The sequence below is a fragment of the Salmo salar genome, chromosome ssa20 (genome assembly GCF_905237065.1).
Source record: "Salmo salar chromosome ssa20, Ssal_v3.1, whole genome shotgun sequence".
NCBI classification, from domain to species: Eukaryota; Metazoa; Chordata; class Actinopteri; order Salmoniformes; family Salmonidae; genus Salmo; species Salmo salar.
Window position 1 is genome coordinate 82,160,022 of NC_059461.1, and position 10,050 is coordinate 82,170,071.

The following is a 10,050-nucleotide window of genomic DNA, read 5'->3' on the forward strand; positions in this document are numbered from 1 at the left end:
TGATATGTTACTAAGAGGTGATATGTTACTAAGAGGTGATATGTTACTACGAGGTGATACATTACTACGAGGTGATATGTTACTACGAGGTGATATGTTACTACGAGGTGATATGTTACTACGAGGTGATACGATGGCAGAAGACTGCAGAGAATATATTATTATTATTTTATATCCAGTATCAGTGCTGTGTGTTAGTGATCGGGGCTGAGAGGAGGGTGTATATCCAGTATCAGTGCTGTGTGTTAGTGATCGGGGCTGAGAGGAGGGTGTATATCCAGTATCAGTGCTGTGTGTTAGTGATCGGGGCTGAGAGGAGGGCGTATATCCAGTATCAGTGCTGTGTGTTAGTGATCGGGGCTGAGAGGAGGGCGTATATCCAGTATCAGTGCTGTGTGTTAGTGATCGGGGCTGAGAGGAGGGCGTATGTCCAGTATCAGTGCTGTGTGTTAGTGATCGGGGCTGAGAGGAGGGCGTATATCCAGTATCAGTGCTGTGTGTTAGTGATCGGGGCTGAGAGGAGGGCGTATATCCAGTATCAGTGCTGTGTGTTAGTGATCGGGGCTGAGAGGAGGGTGTATATCCAGTATCAGTGCTGTGTGTTAGTGATCGGGGCTGAGAGGAGGGTGTATATCCAGTATCAGTGCTGTGTGTTAGTGATCGGGGCTGAGAGGAGGGTGTATATCCAGTATCAGTGCTGTGTGTTAGTGATCGGGGCTGAGAGGAGGGTGTATATCCAGTATCAGTGCTGTGTGTTAGTGATCGGGGCTGAGAGGAGGGTGTATATCCAGTATCAGTGCTGTGTGTTAGTGATCGGGGCTGAGAGGAGGGTGTATATCCAGTATCAGTGCTGTGTGTTAGTGATCGGGGCTGAGAGGAGGGTGTATATCCAGTATCAGTGCTGTGTGTTAGTGATCGGGGCTGAGAGGAGGGTGTATATCCAGTATCAGTGCTGTGTGTTAGTGATCGGGGCTGAGAGGAGGGTGTATATCCAGTATCAGTGCTGTGTGTTAGTGATCGGGGCTGAGAGGAGGGTGTATATCCAGTATCAGTGCTGTGTGTTAGTGATCGGGGCTGAGAGGAGGGTGTATATCCAGTATCAGTGCTGTGTGTTAGTGATCGGGGCTGAGAGGAGGGTGTATATCCAGTATCAGTGCTGTGTGTTAGTGATCGGGGCTGAGAGGAGGGTGTATATCCAGTATCAGTGCTGTGTGTTAGTGATCGGGGCTGAGAGGAGGGTGTATATCCAGTATCAGTGCTGTGTGTTAGTGATCGGGGCTGAGAGGAGGGTTTATATCCAGTATCAGTGCTGTGTGTTAGTGATCGGGGCTGAGAGGAGGGTGTATATCCAGTATCAGTGCTGTGTGTTAGTGATCGGGGCTGAGAGGAGGGTGTATATCCAGTATCAGTGCTGTGTGTTAGTGATCGGGGCTGAGAGGAGGGTGTATATCCAGTATCAGTGCTGTGTGTTAGTGATCGGGGCTGAGAGGAGGGCATATATCCAGAGTCCGTGCTGTGTGGACAGACAGGCGGAGGGTGCAGCCTTTAGAGAGGAGCTCCTGCTCATAGGCTGCTGTCAGTTGGTTGACGCCCTCCAACTCCACCTGGTAACACAACAAACCAGACCAGTCAGGCCTAATACTGACGCACGGCTCAACTCAAAACCAGTGTGACCTGTGTTTGGGTTTGATTAAACAACTGATGGACCAGATGACATAATATACAGAAGTCCCTTCATAATAAAAGTATAGGATTTCTTCAGAAAAGCTGAGTATTTCTGACAGTTTGACCCTAAATGTTATCTGTTGAAGGTCCAATGCAGCTGTTTTTATCTCAGTAGCAAATCATTTCTGGGTAACAATTAAGTACCTTATTGTGATTGTTTTAGATTAAAATGGTAAAAAAAGAAACCAAAATATCTTCTTAGCAAAGAGCAACTTCTCATGCAAGAATTTAGCTATGACTGTCTGGGAGTGGTCTGAGTGAGGGGCCTGATTGGAGGAGCCTAGTGGGAGGGATATGTAACCTGAAAACTAGCTGTTATTGGCAGAGAGGTTTGAAACTCTTTGTTATTGGTCTATTAACTTATACCGCCTGGTGACGTCACCAGGTAGGGCAAAACTCCATCCAACCAAAACAAGTCTTGTCAAACAGCTCTTACACTAAAAGGGCGTTATTATCGTTGTCAATATTTCACAGAATTATTCCAACCTCAGTGGAAGTCCTCAACTGGCAGCTTCATTAAATAGTACGCGCAAAACACCAGTCTCAACGTCAATAGTGAAGAGTCGACTCCGGGAGGCTGTCCTTCTAGGCAGAGTTGCAAAGAAATGCCATATCTCAGACTGGCCAATAAAAACAAAAGATTAAGATGGGCAAAAGAACATAGACACTGGACAGAGGAAATCTGCCTAGAAGGCCAGTATCCCAGAGTCACCTCTTCACTGTTGACGTTGAAACTGGTGTTTTGCGGGTACTATTTAATGAAGCTGCCAGTTGAGGACTTGTGAGGCGCAGCACTATATGGGGATAGGGTGTCAGACAACATTTCTCCCTGTGTTAAAGAACAAGAAAGGAATCCTGTGCTAATGCACTTAGCCTGGATTCAGAAATGTTAGTTATAGATCTGTCATTCTCATTGAAAGGAAGTCTAAGAAGTCTCTATTTCTATGCTTCCCGTTTTTGGGTCTTCAAACAGCTGAAAGAAAATACAACATTTTTGGATATGGAAAATATATTTCACAGCGGTATAGATGGTACAATGATTCTCTACACTCTACTTGCTTGTTTTGTTACATAAACTGAAATCAGGCAAGCTATTAGAATTATAGCAACCAGGAAATGGCGAAGTGATTTCTGCATAGTGCACCTTTAACATGGCAAGCCTCTCCTAACCCATATGAAACATCTCTGATCACTCCTATTGATCACAGATCCGGATCTTTTTTATATATATATTTTTACCCCTTTTTCTCCCCAATTTCCTGGTATCCAATTGGTAGTTACAGTCTGTCTCATCGCTGCAACTCCTGTACGGACTCTGGAGAGATGAAGGTCGAGAGCCGTGCGTCCTCCAAATTACAACCCAACCAAGCCGCACTGCTTCTTTACACAACGCCAGCTTAACCCGGAAGCCAGGAGCACCAATGTGTCGGAGGAAACACCACTAGTGCGCAATGGGACAAGAATATCCCTGCCGGCCAATCCCTCCCCTAACCCAGGTGACGCTGGGCCAATTGTGCGCCTCTCCATGGGTCTCCCAGTCGTGGCCGGCTGCGTCAGAGCCTGGACTCGAACCCAGAATCTCTAGTGGCACAGCTAGCACTGCGATGCAGTGCCTTAGACCACTGAGCCACTCGGGAGGCCCTCAGATCTGGTTCATCTAGCTCAAACAGAGTAGGATAAAGAAGTTACCACTGGACACTGATCTGAGGTCAATTTGGTGTTTTTCTCCGGATGGTTGAGGTTAGGATTTAGGAAGGCTGAGCAGATCCTAGGTCTGTGCCTAAGGGCAACTTCTACCATAGCCATAGCTAGATACATCCCTCCGGAGTTACTCTGATAAGAACTGCTATTATCACCATTCATCACACACACACTGATGAGTCATGTGCCTATCAGTTTTCTGAGGCGGAGTTGGCTGACAGAAACAGAGTGATATTGATATTTAAATATTTACGTCATGGTAAACATTACAATCAGATCAGAGCAGAGCAGCTTTTATTGATCTGAGTGCGTCTCTATAGTCAACACACACGCCAATGAAAAACACCCATATGGAGAGTACACACCACACACATAGTCATACATACCCCCACACACACCACCGGTCACCTTCTTGGCCCAGATGTTGAGCTCTTTGCTGACAAGCTGCTGCAGTTCAGAGGGGCAGAACGGCAGGAAGTAGACAATCTCATTGATCCGCCCCAGAAACTCGTCCCTCCGGAAATGGGTCTGGGGAGCGAAACAATGAATTCATCAATCAGAGATTTTCAGAACAGCGGCTCAACCAATCCACCTGACTGCAGAGATGCTGAAATTGGGTATAGGATGAGGGGGTGAGGAGTTACCTTCAGTATGGGGCAAATCACAGCGCCCTTAAACTGCCTGGAGATGGTGGCATCACTCTAATGAACCTCGTCTGGAGAAAAGGAGCAATTAACAACTGTTTGTCCATAGTGTGTGTGTGTGTGTGTGTGTGTGTGTGTGTGTGTGTGTGTGTGTGTGTGTGTGTGTGTGTGTGTGTGTGTGTGTGTGTGTGTGTGTGTGTGTGTGTGTGTGTGTGTGTGTCTCACCCAGGTTGTCGGCCAGTTTCCTGCGGCTGAGTTTCTGGGCCTCCTGGCGGAGCTGCAATGCATGCTGGGCGATGTCGTCACTGGCCACGTTCGAGGTCATGATGAAGATGGCGTCCTTACACTCAGTGGTCTTCCCCTTCCCATCTGTAAGACGGCCCTGAGAGAGAGAGAGAGAGAGAGAGAGAGAGAGAGAGAGAGAGAGAGAGAGAGAGAGAGAAAGATGGAGAGAGATGGAGAGAGATTGCAAGAAAGATGGAGAGAGAGATGGAAAGAGAGAGAAAGATGGAGAGAGATGGAGAGAGATTGCGAGAAAGATGGAGAGAGGAGAGAGAGATGGAAAGAGATGGAGAGAGAGAGAGAGAGAGAAAGATGGAGAGAGATGGAGAGAGAGATGGAAAGAGAGAGAAAGATGGAGAGAGATGGAGAGAAAGATGGAGAAGAGAGAGAGAGAGAGAGAGAGAGAGAGAGAGAGAGAGAAAGATGGAGAGAGATGGAGAGAAAGATGGAGAGAGGAGAGAGAGATGGAAAGAGAGAGAAAGTGAGAGAGGTGAAAAGGGAGAGATTGAGAAAGAATGATGATAACAGGTAAAACTGAGGTAGATGAGCATATTGATCTGAAGATGATGTCAGATAACTACTTCCTCTGATACAAAAAAAATATTTTGGGGCCTTTTGGGAACAGTGAGAGGTTTCTTCCTTCAGATGCTGCATGTGTCTGTGTTTCTGTGAGAACCTGGACACATCTCCTTGAATTTAATTGTGGGAGATGAGAGGTAGGCTCAGTCAATACAGGGTTAAACGGTTCATGACAGCGACTGGGAAGCTGACCCAAACGATGACAGTAGAAAATCCAGACAAGCCCTCACCTACAGTAGATAGTGTATCCCAGTCCAATGACCTTCCTGGTTGTGGGAACAGAAAGTCTCTTCCTGATTTTGGGAATATGAAGTCCCTTCCTGGTTGTGGGAACATTAAGTTTCTTCCTGGTTATGGGAACATGAAGTCTCTTCCTGGTTGAGAGAATGTGAAGTATCTTCCTGGTTGTGGGATAGTGGAGTTGATGATATCATACCTCGTGCTTCTCCTGGAATTCGGACATGTCCATGCAGATGAATCCCTGAGAACAGAAGGCTCGCGGTTACTGAGCAGTAATAACACACACAAAATATGATCACTATTGCTGATACCATGTGATTTTAGCTGTGCTGATGAGTGAACGTGTGTGACTGTAAAACAGACCTTTTTCAGGTCGTTGTGCATATAACGAGCCACCTGTTTGTCCAGCTCAGTCTTACCTGTGGGAAGAGGAGAGCAGTAACCAATCAGAGTGGAGTATGGACAGAGGGTTGAACATCGATGATGTGACGAAAATCCACTTTCAACCAAGCCTCTGAACATTCTAAAGATGATCTCACATGATTCTAAATGGAACCTCTGAACATTCTAAAGATGATCTCACATGATTCTAAATGGAACCTCTGAACATTCTAAAGATGATCTCACATGAACATTGTAATGATGATCTGGGTGGAATCTCAGGTAGATCTCTGAGCTGCTGATAGGCTATGAGGGGTTGGTCCTGCTATCTGATTGGTGGATCAATAACCATTTTTCCTCTATCAGAAGGCACAGATGAGTCACAGGGGGGTTGGTTGATAATAGTTTTGGCAGAACCTTCAATCATCTTTCTCTCTCTCTCTCTCTCTCTCTCTCTCTCTCTCTCATCATTTCTCCCTGTATTTCTCTGTCTGTCAGGGATAATGTTTGGCAGTAAAATATTCCTCTTATAAATGTTCATCTCCATATGGATGCTGTGTGCATTATATTCATATGGATGCTGTGTGCATTATATTCATATGGATGCTGTGTGCATTATATTCATATGGATGCTGTGTGCATTATATTCATATGGATGCTGTGTGCATTATATTCATATGGATGCTGTGTGCATTATATTCATATGGATGCTGTGTGCATTATATTCATATGGATGCTGTGTGCGTTTTATTCATATGGATGCTGTGTGCATTATATTCATATGGATGCTGTGTGCATTATATTCATATGGATGCTGTGTGCATTATATTCATATGGATGCTGTGTGCATTATATTCATATGGATGCTGTGTGCATTATATTCATATGGATGCTGTGTGCATTATATTCATATGGATGGTGTGAGCGTTTCATTCATATGGATGGTGTGAGCGTTTTATTCATATGGATGCTGTGTGCATTATATTCATATGGATGCTGTGTGCATTATATTCATATGGATGGTGTGAGCGTTTTATTCATATGGATGGTGTGAGCGTAATATCTCCAGACAGAGAGATGGGGACTTGCTGTGTTAAATATTCATGTCTCCTGGCCACTGTCGCTGGAGGCAGAGAGAATATGAACACTGCCTCCCTCCATCTATCTCCCAGACCTGTCATATCTTTCTCTCTCACACACACACACCTATCCCTCAACCCTGTCATTTCTCTCTCTCTCTCACACACACACACACACACACACACACACACACACACACACACACCTATCCCTCAACCCTGTCATATCTTACCCAGAACAACTGCTGCTGACTCTCTCTCTCTCTCTGTGTGTGTGTGTGTGTGTGTGTGTGTGTGTGTGTGTGTGTGTGTGTGTGTGTGTGTGTGTGTGTGTGTGTGTGTGTGTGTGTGTGTGTGTGTGTGTGTGTGTGTGTGTGTGTGTGTGTGTTGGAATGAGTGTAGTTCTATAGGGCTGTGGTTGAGTCAGAGTGGTCAGTAGAGGTCAGCTGTGGAGTCATAGCATAGTTGCCAGATCTGTTTGTACATGGCATGACAACCAACGGCAGAGGAATAGGCTAAAACACAAACAGATCTGGCAACAAGCCTATTGTAAATAACATTTTGTAGGCTACTCATGATGTAATTGTAGGCTACATATGATCCTTTGATAACCATTCATGCTTTTGTATATACTGTTGATAGCTGTAAATTGACCAATTACAATCACCTGCATGTGTCCAGTAGAACCCGGATATATATACTGGTGACCTGCAGTATTTCACATGAAACCTATATACAGTATATACTGGTGACATGCAGTGTTTGACATGATACCTATAGTTGAAGTCGGAAGTTTACATATACCTTAGCCAAATACATTTAAACTCAGTTTTTCACAATTCCCTGTCTTAGGTCAGTTAGGATCACCACTTTATTTTAAGAATGTGAAATGTCAGAATAATAGTAGAGTGAATGATTTATTTCAGCTTTTATTTCTTTCATCACATTCCCAGTGGGTCAGAAGTTTACATAGACTCAATTAGTATTTGGTAGCATTGCCTTTAAATTGTTTAACTTGGGTCAAACATTTTGGGTAGCATTCCACAAGCTTCCCACAAGAAGTTGGGTGAATTTTGGCCCATTCCTCCTGACAGAGCTGGTGTAACTGAGTCAGGTTTGTAGGCCTCCTTGCTCGCACACACTTCTTCAGTTCTGACCACACATTTTCTATAGGATGAGGTCAGGGCTTTGTGATGGCCACTCCAATACCTTGACTTTGTTGTCCATAAGCCATTTTGAAGCAACTTTGGAACTGTGCTTGGGGTCATTGTCCATATGGAAGACGCATATGCGACCAAGCTTTAACTTCCTGACTCATGTCTTGAGATGTTGCTTCAATATAACCACATAATTTTCCTGCCTCATGATGCCATCTATTTTGTGAAGTGCACCAGTCCCTCCTGCAGCAAAGCAGCCCCACAACATGATGCTGCCACCCCCATGCTTCACGGTTGGGATGGTGTTCTTCGGCTTGCAAGCCTCCCCCTTTTTCCTCCAAACATAATGATGGTCATTATGGCCAAACAGTTCTATTTTTGTTTCATCAGACCAGAAGACATTTCTCCAAAAAGTACGATATTTTTCCCCATGTGTAGTTGCAAACCGTAGTCTGGCTTTTTTATGGCGGTTTGTGAGCAGTGGCTTCTTCCTTGCTGAGCGGCCTTTCAAGTTATGTCGATATAGGATTCGTTTTACTGTGGATATAGATACTTTTGTACCTGTTTCCTCCAGCATCTTCACAAGGTCCTTTGCTGTTGTTCTTGGATTTGCACTTGATTTGCACTGTCTACGTTCATTTCTAGGAGACAGAATGCGTCTCCTTCCTGAGCGGTATGACGGCTGCATGGTCCCATGGTGTTTATACTAGCGTACTATTGTTTGTACAGATGAACGTGGTACCTTCAGGCATTTGGAAATTGCTCCCAAGGATGAACCAGACTTGTGGAGGTCTACAATTTCTTTTCTGAGGTCTTGGCTGATTTCTTTTGATTTTCCCGTGATGTCAAGCAAAGAGGCACTGAGTTTGAAGGTAGGACTTGAAATACATCCACAGGTACACCTCCAATTGTCTCAAATTATGTCAATTAGCCAATCAGAAGCTTATAAAGCCATGACATAATTTTGTGGAATTTTCCAAGCTGTTTAAAGGCACAGTCAACTTAGTGTATGTAAACTTCTGACCCACTGGAATTGTGATACAGTGAATTATAAGTGAAATAACGATTGTTGGAAAAATGACTTGTGTCATGCACGAAGCAGATGTCCTAATCGACTTGCCAAAACTATAGTTTGTTAACAAGAAATTTGTGGAGTGGTTGAAAAACGAGTTTTAACGACTCCAACCTGTATGTGTGTGTAAACTTCCTACTTCAACCGTATTTACTGGTGACCTGCAGTGTTTAACATGAAACCCTGATGAAACCTGTATATATACTGGTGACCTGCAGTGTTTAACATGAAACCCTGATGAAACCTGTATATATACTGGTGACCTGCAGTGTTTAAAATGAAACCCTGATGAAACCTGTATATATACTGGTGACCTGCAGTGTTTAACATGAAACCCTGATGAAACCTGTATATATACTGGTGACCTGCAGTGTTTAACATGAAACCCTGATGAAACCTGTATATATACTGGTGACCTGCAGTGTTTAACATGAAACCCTGATGAAACCTGTATATATACTGGTGACCTGCAGTGTTTAACATGAAACCCTGATGAAACCTGTATATATACTGGTGACCTGCAGTGTTTAACATGAAACCCTGATGAAACCTGTATATATACTGGTGACCTGCAGTGTTTAAAATGAAACCCTGATGAAACCTGTATATATACTGGTGACCTGCAGTGTTTAACATGAAACCCTGATGAAACCTGTATATTCAGTTGAAGTCGGAAGTTTATATTCACTTAGGTTGGAGTCATTAAAACTCATTTTTCAACCACTCCACATTGTTGTTGTTTGCAGACAGATTATTTCACTTATAATTCACTGTATCACAATTCCAGTGGGAAACGTGTGTGCGAGCAAGGGGGCCTACAAACCTGACTCAGTTACACCAGCTCTGTCAGGAGGAATGGGCCAAGATTCACCCAACTTATTGTGGGAAGTTTGTGGAAGGCTACCCGAAACGTTTGACCCAAGTTAAACAATTTAAAGGCAATGCTACCAAATACAAATTGAGTGTATGTAAACTTTTGACCCACTGGGAATGTGATGAAAGAAATTAAAGCTGAAATGAATCATTTTTAAAATAAAGTGGTGATCCAAACTGACCTAAGACAGGGAATTTTTACTAGGATTAAATGTCAGGAATTGTGAAAAACTGAGTTGAAATGTATTTGGCTAAGGTGTATGTAAACTTCCGACTTCAACTGTATACACTGGTGACCTGCAGTGTTTGATAGGAAA

The 10,050-nt window shown here is 43.9% G+C and overlaps 1 long non-coding RNA gene across 1 annotated transcript in view; it reads right to left on the minus strand.

Annotated features, from left to right (window-relative positions):
- Positions 1-4,301: 4,301 nt before the first annotated feature.
- LOC106581339 (uncharacterized) overlaps positions 4,302-10,050 on the minus strand; it is a 6,224-nt gene continuing 475 nt past the window's right edge. The window contains exons 2-4 of the long non-coding RNA XR_006760937.1: positions 5,535-5,590; positions 5,162-5,412; positions 4,302-4,452 (exon numbers count right to left, since the gene is read on the minus strand). This is a non-coding gene — a long non-coding RNA (uncharacterized lncRNA). The remainder of the gene's footprint in view (positions 4,453-5,161; positions 5,413-5,534; positions 5,591-10,050) is intronic.